Source organism: Choloepus didactylus, chromosome X (genome assembly GCF_015220235.1).
Source record: "Choloepus didactylus isolate mChoDid1 chromosome X, mChoDid1.pri, whole genome shotgun sequence".
Taxonomy (NCBI): domain Eukaryota; kingdom Metazoa; phylum Chordata; class Mammalia; order Pilosa; family Megalonychidae; genus Choloepus; species Choloepus didactylus.
The window spans coordinates 133204351-133214799 of record NC_051334.1 but is presented as its reverse complement, the minus strand read 5'-3'; the positions used below and the strand labels follow the sequence as shown (position 1 = coordinate 133214799).

At 43.8% G+C, this 10449-nt stretch overlaps 1 pseudogene; it reads left to right on the top strand.

Moving 5' to 3' along the window:
• The first annotated feature begins 475 nt into the window (after window positions 1–475).
• The window catches only part of LOC119522348, a 52453-nt pseudogene continuing 42479 nt past the window's right edge, over window positions 476–10449 (top strand).

Below are 10449 nucleotides of genomic sequence, written 5' to 3'. Positions count from 1 at the left end.
TTCTGGACACCAGTGGCCATTATTCAGTGAAGATACCCTATGGTTGATGCCTTAATTTGGACACTTTTATGTATTTAGGACTGTAACTTTGTAACCAAATAAACCCCCTTTATAAATGCCAATCCATTTCTGGTATTTTGCATAATAGCAGCATCAGCAAATTGGAACATCCTTTCACCTTGTGGCTGAGCTGGGTTAGAACAATTGGAGAGTAAGCCAGGAGACAAAAGAGCCACTGGCCATACTGAGAAATTGTGGGAAAAATTCCAAATTTGCTGTGTCATCCATATTGGGAGGGGTGGCTGCCATTCTGGATGATTAGGGACTGCTGTGATGGTATAGGGATGCCCTGGAGACTCTGGTGGGGTTATTAATTGTTTTGCAACAAATAGCAGGACAACTAAATTTAATTAAGAAGAAAAAGGATCGCCAAATAGTGGCAGCCACTGAATGGCCCCTTTTAGGAAATTTGCAGATGGCTACTGAGACAGAACAAGTGGAGAAAGCATTACATTTAGAAAAGAAATTAAAACTAGAAAAAGATATCCACTTTGCCCAGCTGGAAATGAAGGACTCTCTGACCAACCACCTGCTCCAAGTGAATGACCAGTTAGAGATTCTAGCATGCACATTTGCCTGAATCAAAGGGTGTCAATTGCCTTGGGCTCAATTCCAGAGGATTTTAGCTACTCCAGTATGGGACCACAAAACATGGGACCCCATAGACCTCCTTGGAAGAGGAAGGAAGGGGAGGAATAATGGGAGGTAGAGGAAGTGAAGAGTCCCTAGAGATGCATCCCATAATACAACAGAGTGGAAGGTGCCACAAGATCAACCCCCTAGAATTCAGCAATGCCAGCCTCCTGAAGAGAAATTACATTACTATGAGAGACTATACTGCTGCTGATTTGGATGATTTAGGGCAGCAGTATATGCAAAAAACTAAGGAGTCCCTACCCAATTGGTTTCTGAGGTAATGGGACACTGGAGTAGAGGGAGTAGGTCTATCTGGAGTGGAGATGAGTAATTTGGCATCTACTACAACCCACCTTTCACTACAACACTTGTATGCTACCTCAGCTAATGCAAAATTCACCTCCTTATTGGTATGACTGGTTGATGGGTGTAAGGCTGCATGGCCTAATAAAGAGGATACACTGCACAATGCCTCACATTGGCAAACTATGGAGAAGCTACAAGATGTTTTAAGAGGGCTAGGAATGAAGTATGCCATTTATGCCAAGGCTTTCATATGTCCTGACACAGGCTTTTACTACAGGAATGAAAAACATGGTGTTGAATACTGCCCCCAACCATTACTATGGGACTCTCATGTCTCTCCTAAGTCTGCTAATAGGACATCCTGTATTTCCCTTGTTGCTCAGGTTATAGCCAACATTGGTGATTTGGAAAGGATGCAGAAAAGGGTGGCATGCATAAGGGCAATGGAAAAGGATCTCTGTGAGCATGACAGTCCTAGTCATGTATTTGGCAAGCAGATGTTGGCAGATATCATCACTTCTGTCACAGAAATGGAAGCTATAGATAAGCAATCTAATGCAGTCCTAGAAAGCCTATGGAGAAAACTGCCTAAGGGCCAGAGATTTACTAAAGTAAGCTCCAAAGCCTCTGAGAGAGAAAGGAAGTCATGAAAGAAACCACCATAGATCCCAAGCCTAGGAGCCATATGTTTCACCAGAAGTGGCATGACAAGCCACTTTCCCTCTCCTTTAGGGGGTAGGTCAAGATCTCCAGATGCAAACAATAACGGATGATCCCTGGGATTAGAGGTCCTCTGTGGAATTAACTGTTTGTTGGTCCCCTACTAGCCAGCAGCAAGTGTTAGTACTCATAAATATGGGAGTCAAATGTACTGTAATTTATGGAAATGCAGCCTGATTTAATGGATATTTGCTGGCTATGGGAGAAAAACAATCAAGGCCAAACAGCAAAATTTCATCTAGGAAATTGGGAGATTGCCCCCCCAAGAGAATATGGTATATATTTCCCTTATGCTGGAATATATTTTAGGAATTGATCTACAGAGTGCCACACTGAAGACCACTATAGATGAATTATGCCTCCAGTGAAAAGTGATCAAAGTGGTCTTAAAGGGAGCAGGCAGAGTGATGTCCTGTAAAAGTAACCCCACCTCAGAAGGTCATGGCTACAAAGCAATATAAACTTCCTGGGGGGCACCAAGAAATTTCAGCCACTATCAAAGATTTGGAGTAGGTGGGAATAGTAACACCCACCCATAGCCATTTCAATAGTCTTGTATGACCAGTACAAAAGCCTGAATGTAATGTAGCACATGGCAGTAGAATATCAGTAGTTAAACAATATAATACCAACATTGTATGCCACAGTCCAAAAGTTCACTGGTTTATTACAAGAAATTCATACCCAATTGTGTGAATATCATTTTGGATTGGCTCTTGTTAATGCTTTCTTTAGTATCTCCCTAGAAAAAAAATCAAGCAGACTGCATTTGCTTACTCCTGGGGAGGCCATCAATGGACTTTAAGAGTTCTTCACCAAGGCTATGTACACAGCCTGACCATCTGTCACAGTCTCGTAGCAAAGGATTTGGCTAAGTGGAAAAGTACCATAAGTGTAACTCTATTTCACATCAGTGAGGATGTCATGTTAACCACTAACTCTTTCAAATTAAAAGAAGTCTCAGATGCATTGCTATCTCACCTAGAAAATCAGGGATGGGCAGTCAATAGTGACAAAATGCAAGGCCCTGGCTGCTCTGTCAAATTATTGGGTGTTGCATGGTCAGGTAAGATAAAAACTATACCTTCTGCTGTAGTCAATAAGGTGCAATGTTTCCCCATGCTGCAAATGCCAAAGCAACTAATGGCTTTCTTGGGGTTGTTGAGGTATTGGAGACCTGTTGTTTCTCACTTATCCAAAATGTTAAAACCTTTGTATATTTTGATTAGGAAAGGCCATCCATGGGAATGGGACACCTCCCAACCAGCTGCTTTTGAAAAGATAAAAAGGGCAATAGCAGAGGCACAAGCACTGGGGGTCATAGATCCAGACCTTCCATGTGAATTGGATGTAACCAGCACTGATATATGCTTTGTATGGGGTCTGTAGCAGAGGCAACATTCTAAACAAATGTCTCTTGGCTTTTGTTCACTATTATGGAGAGGGACAGAACTGAGATACAGCACCCTGGAAAAGCAAGTGTGTGCTGCATATAATGCCTTATTGCAAGTGGACAGACTGACTCAAAGATGCCCAATCACCTTGAAAATGGCTATCCCTATTCACAGGTGGTTAACCATCATGGCTTCTAAGCCACTCTCTGGCAGTTCCCAGCTAAGCACACTGAACAAATGAAAAGCCTACCTGCTATGGCACAGCATTTTCAATACCAGCCCTCTGAGTACAGAAATGCATAAGATTCTCAGACTAGTGTCCTTTATAGAAGATTCAACAGCCCAAGTTGGTGCACCTGAAATAGCTGTTTAAATTCCCACTATAGAAGTCATAGGTACAATTCCAGAGTCTGCTTGGTACTCTGATAGGTCTGCCAGTGTGAAGTCTCCCACATGGGCAGCTGTGGCAGCACAACCCAGTACTGACACTTATGGTGGGAGACTGGTGCTATGCAAAGCAGTCAATGGGCTGAGTTAAGAGCATTGTGGATGGTAATAGTGCATGAACCAGGAGATGTGCTAACCATCTATCTGAGAGCTGGACTGTTTACAAAGTCATTATGACCTGGATGGCAACCTGGAAGCAGGAAAAATGGACAATCATAGGTTGCCCCTTCTGGGGACAAGAATTGTGGAAAGATATCTGGGACACCTGCCAATGACAAAAAGTAACTGGATATCACGTCCCTGCCCACACTCCCAACACATTACCTGGGAATGTGGAAGCTGATGCACTTACATGGGTTCATAGATCATAGCTGAACCCAGGGAAATGGCAGAGTGGTTTCATTGGAAAAAATGGGCACTGAGGGTATCAAACCCTGTGGCATCTGGCTGCCCATCACACACCAGCAGCTAGTGGACATCACTAGAGAGTGCCCTTCATGCTCCCTGCATTGACCACATAAGCTACCTCACCAGATAGGACACAATGGCCAGTAACAAATCCTGGTGACCTGGTGGCAAGTGGATTACAACCATCTCTTTCCACTCTTGCAGATTGCAAGGTATGCTTTTACTGCTGTGGACACAGCTACAGGACTTTTATTAACTTTCTCAGTGGGGAAGGCAAACAAGGGGGGAACCATATGCTGTGTGGAAAGAATGAGCACTCTCTACGGTGAACCTACACAGATAGACAGTGATCAGGGGACCCTTTTTACTTGATAAATGACCAAGCCTTGTCTATGGACTATGGTGTAATGTGGACTTTCCATCTAGCTTGTAGCCCCATTGGTGCAGGCCTTAATGATAAAATGAATAGTTTGTTAAAGAAACAGCTAAAATATGATAAAAGGTCCTTGTAGCAGTGGATTAAAAGGCTCTATCAGGCCATAACTCCCTTGAATGCAATGCTTCCAAGGGCTGCTGCACCCACCCCAGTTGAAATGCTAATGGCAGGACCAATTCAAGCATTGGGAATCCAAGTTAAAGGGTCAGCTGCCTTACAGCTTAAGTGAGGAAATAGCAATAATTTGTTGTTGCCTGTGCCTCAGACCATAAAATTTGGGGAAAATGAAGTCAATTGGCCTTGGTGCTGGCCTATGCAGCCACATTGGTTAGGAATCCTAAGTCCCTGGGTAATAGGATTTACCCCAAATTTTGTGGTAAGGCCTCAGTTTATTCAGAAAATACCTGTTAAAACTCTTATCACCAATCCACGGCCTACTTTTCCCATGGGAACTTCATGCATAACTATGTGGATACTTCTTATGCCCAGATTAACAATTGATGTAATGGCAGAGGACTCTCAAGATTTGAAGGGTGAGAATATACGGTATTTAAAACCTCCCCATAATGTTTCTCTCCCTGGTGCCTTTTATCAACCAATGGAACTCTAGCATGTATATTTTTAGATCAGCAGGAATTATCCCTTATTTTCACCCATAAACATCTTTGTTTTCACCCATAGCCCCCTAGCAAACACCTTCCTAAGTTGGCTTCAGCAGTAACTCATACCCACAATTGAACCCAATGTTGGGTTTTCCTGGACTTTCCATCTTCAGGTAACACTGGCCTTCCTTGGACTGTGAGCTCTGCAAATTGGACTGCAAGGAATACCCTGCTGGCCTGGCAGAATTCAGTACATTAGGACATTTGGAAAAGAATCTTCTAAATTAAGGCTGAAATCAAACTACCATCCTATAAAGAGACTGGGGCTTACATTCCCTCCCTTGTATGGGAACAGGTGAACAAGCCCTAGCCTGTATTGGGGAATGCTGTATATGATGGTTTAGGGTGGTTGATGGCAGAAACTATAACAGTGGACCATGTTGCTGTCTCAATGGAACTACTTAATGGAATTCATGATGTGGGATGGATACCCTCTGAATTGTGTAATTTTACTGCTAAACTACAAAACAATAGCCTTTTCCACTGGCAAAATATCTGCAACCAATATGGGGCATATCCTTCCCCCAAGGGATGGCTATGGACCTGTGGGCATTTTAGTTGGCTCTATTTACCTTAAAACTGGACAGGACATTGTATGTGGGGACAGTCCTATGTTTCCTTTCCCTTATATGACTCTTTACTCCATAATTCTAGTATTCCAGTTTGCTAATGTTGCCAGAATGCAAAACACCAGAAATGGATTGGCTTTTATAAAAGGGGGGTCATTTGGTTACACAGTTACAGTCTAAAGGCCATAAAGTGTCCAAGGTAAGGCAAACACAACTGTGTACCTTCGCTGGAGGATGGCCAATGGTGTCCTCTGGAAGACCTGTTAGCTGGGAAGGCACATGGCTGGCATCTGCTCTGGAATTCTGGTTTCAAAATGACTTTCTCCCAGGACATTCCTCTCTAGGCTGCAGCAGTTCTCCAAAATGTCATTTTAGCTGCTCTTAGGTTGTGTTTCAAAACAGTATTCTCCAAAATGTCTCTGTGTCAGCTTCTTGGGGCAAACTCTGGGCTAGTACCTCCAAAGCATCATCAAAACTCTGCTTTCAATGACCATCTTCAAAATGTCTCTGTAAGTTGCAGCAGCAGGGTCCTTCTTTCTGAGCTTTTTTTATAAGATTCCAGTGAACTAATCAAGACACATCCTGAATAGGTGGGGTAACACTTCCTTGGAAATTATCCATTGAAATGTCTCGCCCAGTTGATTGGGTGACATCTCCATGGAAACAATCAAAGATTCCAACCTAATCAACACTAAAACATCTGCCCCCACAAAATTGCATCAAAAAACATGGCATTTTGGGGGACATAATACATCCAAACTGGCACATCTGGTAACTGGGAAATGGGATAATACTTCCAAACTGGCACATCTAGTAACTGGGAAATGGTTAAAGCTAGACATAGAATAAAATGCACTCCCTGGTGGTATTATCCTTTAGCCATTCTTGCACCAGGTGGAGCTGAAATAGTTACTGAAAAACGTGTAGCCTTAGCCAATCACACTGCCCAAGCATTTAATGATTCCAAAAGAGCTATATCCTTGCTAAATGAGGAAGTCACACAGCTTAGAAAGGTAGCTTTACAAAATGGAATGGCCTTAGATATCCTCACTGCAGCACAGGGTGGCAGCTTTGCCTTAATTAATGTGCAGTGCTTTGTATATGTCCTAGTTTGCTAATGCTGCAGAATGCAAAACACCAGAGATGGACAGGCCTTTATAAAACGGGGGTTTATTTCACTACACAGTTACAGTCTTAAGGCCACAAAGCATCCAAAGTAACACCTCAGCAATTGGGTACCTTCACCGGAGGACGGCCAGTGGTGTCTGGAAAACCTCTGTTAGCTAGGAAGGCAGCTGGCGTCTGCTCCAAAGCTCCGGCCTCAAAACGGCTTTCTCCCAGGACGTTCCTTTCTAGCAAGCTTGCTTCTCTTCAAAACATCACTCCCAGCTGCACTCTCTTTCTTCCCCTCAAGTCAGCTCATTTATATAGCTCCACCGATAAAGGCCCACCCTGAATGGGTGGGGCCACGCCTCCATGGGAACATCTCATCAGAATCATTGCCCACAGCTGGGTGGGGCACATTCCAAGCAAATCCAACCATCACCAAAACGCCTGCCCCACACAAGACCACAAAGATAATGGCATTTGGGGGACACAATACACTCAAACCAGCACATTCCACCCCCTGGACCCCAAAATGACATTATCTTTCCAAATACAAAATATATTCATTCCATCACAATATCACAAAAACTTAAATCATTTCAGTAACAAAAATTAAGTACAAAATCCCATCAAAATCAGTTTAGGCTTGGTCAGTTCTAAGACATAATTCTTTCTAGCTTTGGATCTGTGAACTTAGAACAAGTTATGTGCTCCCAATATACAAAGGACAGACATTCATAGGATAAACATTTCCATTGCCATAAAGAGAAACAGTAAGGAAAACAGGGTTAACAGGAACAAAACAGTTCCTAAAACCCGCAGGACAAACTCCATTAGATTTCAAAGTCTGAGAGTCACTAACAAAACAACGTTGCATCCTTGGGGCTTGAGAGAGCGGGAGCCTAACCCTTCCCAAGGGCCTTTTTGGCAGCTGATTCTTCTCCAAATGCTTGGGTGAGTGCTCCAACACTTCCACACATTGGGGAGACCACCTTCTCGGCTCCACCCTCCTCAAACCTCGGGGCAGCTCCCGGATTCCCTTCCATCTCCGGGGCACACGCTCAACCCCTTCAGAACAGTGTGGTGGCAGCCAGGCTCTCCTCAATTCCCTGGAAATGTGCTCCAACCTCTTTGGGACCTGAGGTGGCAAAACTCTTCCAGAGCATCGAGGCGGAAAGCCCGCCCTCGACCTCCAGGGCAAACTCACCCTTTCCATGCATGTGGGCTGCTCCGCTCTCCCAGCCCGAGACCTCCTGACTCCAGACCTCAACCGCCATGGCTCTGACTTTGAAGAGATTTTTCCTTTAATTTTTTCCTTGTCTGTCTCCTCCAGTCCAGACTGGCAATGGCTCTGTCTATAAAGATCTCGCAAAAATTCTGTTGGCTTTGCATGAAGCATGCAGGGGTCAAAGCCATCAGACAATAGGACTTTCCACAAATCCTTTCTGCTTAACTCCTTTTCCAATCTTGGCTTGTACTGAAATGGCGGCTGGCTTCCACGTTTGATTACATCCTCATGTTGGGCTGTAGCTTCTGGGATTCCACCCCCTGGAAGCCTGTAATTTTCCAAGCCATCAACTTCTGGTTTCTTTGAACCCAAGAGTTCAGTTCTAAGTTTATCTCTCTCTGCTCGCATTTTACTATAAGCTGCAAGGAGAAGCCAGGATACGTCCTCCACACATAGTCTGGAGATCTCCTCAGCTAAGTATTCCAGGTTGTTGCTTCCAGATTTTTCCTTCCATCTGACACCAGGACTCAATTTTGCCAAATTTTGTGCCACTTTAAAACAAGGATCACCTTTCTTCCAGTTTGCAACAACACATTCATCATTTCTGCTCAAGTCCTCATCAGAAGTATCTTTAGAGTCCATATTTCCACAAACAGTCTCTTTAAAGCAGTTTTGGCCTTTTCTATCAAGCTCCTCACAACTCTTCCAGAAACTCCCCCTTATCCATTTAAAAAGCCGTTCCAACATGTTTGGTATTTGCAGACTCAGCAGCAAAAGCACCCCACTTCTCTCGGTACCAAAATCTGTCCTAGTTTGCTAATGCTGCAGAATGCAAAACACCAGAGATGGACAGGCCTTTATAAAACGGGGGTTTATTTCACTACACAGTTACAGTCTTAAGGCCACAAAGCATCGAAAGTAACACCTCAGCAATTGGGTACCTTCACCGGAGGACGGCCAGTGGTGTCTGGAAAACCTCTGTTAGCTAGGAAGGCAGCTGGCGTCTGCTCCAAAGCTCCGGCCTCAAAACGGCTTTCTCCCAGGACGTTCCTTTCTAGCAAGCTTGCTTCTCTTCAAAACATCACTCCCAGCTGCACTCTCTTTCTTCCCCCCAAGTCAGCTCATTTATATAGCTCCACCGATAAAGGCCCACCCTGAATGGGTGGGGCCACGCCTCCATGGGAACATCTCATCAGAATCATTGCCCACAGCTGGGTGGGGCACATTCCAAGCAAATCCAACCATCACCAAAACGCCTGCCCCACACAAGACCACAAAGATAATGGCATTTGGGGGACACAATACACTCAAACCGGCACAGTATATATTCCTGATCATTCAAACAATGTTTCACAAGTTTTAGATCATATACAAGAGCACATACATAATATTGATCAATTATCAGTAGCCCCCTTGTCTAAACAGTTTAATTCCCTTTCTTGGCCATGGTGGCATATCCATGTGGGGTTATCTCTGTGTGGGGGACTTCTAGTGTTCTGTTGTCTCTTATACTTTTGTTGTGGAATATGGAGGCAATGTCTGTCCTATGCTCAACATAGTCTGCTTCATGGGGCTGGATTGCTGGGACCCAGGGTTGGGCACCCTCCCTTCCATAGTGAAAGAGATTTATTGCAAGTAACTGCCTACTTGATTGGGACAGACATTAAAGGTCATCAGACCTCCTCAAGTGAAAAAGAATGTACAAATGGTAACATAACCAAAGCATTAAAACTCCCCTCCCCTGATCACTGTTGAAAACAAATCTCCACACCCCTGTGTCACAAGACCCTGCTGAAATTTTTTCTCACACGCTATGGACTGTCCTTGTCCTAACTCTTATAAAGCACCACCTATCACTCTGCCCTTCCTTGTGGAGTGCTAATTCCATTTTCTGGCTGGCCACCACCAGGAAGAGCTCCCGCCTGTCTCTAAGTCATATAAACTCATGTCTAACTCCATGCCTGGTGTGTTCTTTGGTCTTGGGTATGAGCTGAGTTGGAACAGTGGGAATGTAAAATGGTGCTGCCACTTGGAATGCAGTGTGGCACATCCTCAGAAAGTTAGGTATAGATCTACCATATGACCTGGCAATTCTACTTCCAGATATAAACCAAAAGGTTTGAAGGCAGGGAATCAAAAATATATTTGTACACCAATGTTCATGGTGGCATTATTTGCAGTTGCCAAATGGTGGAAGCAGCCTGAGTGTTTATTAACTGAGAATGGATAAATAAAATGTGAAATATACATAAAATGGTATGCTATTCAGTCATAAATACAGAATTTTTCATATATGCAACAATATGGATAAACCTTGAAGACAGCATATTGACTGAAATAAGCCAGATGCACAAGGACAAACATTGTATGATCTCACTGATTGAAATCATTAGAATATGAAAAATCATGGAGTCAGAATTTAGAATATATGTTACCAGGGGCCAGTGTGGGAGTAGGGAAAGGGGAGTTAATGCTA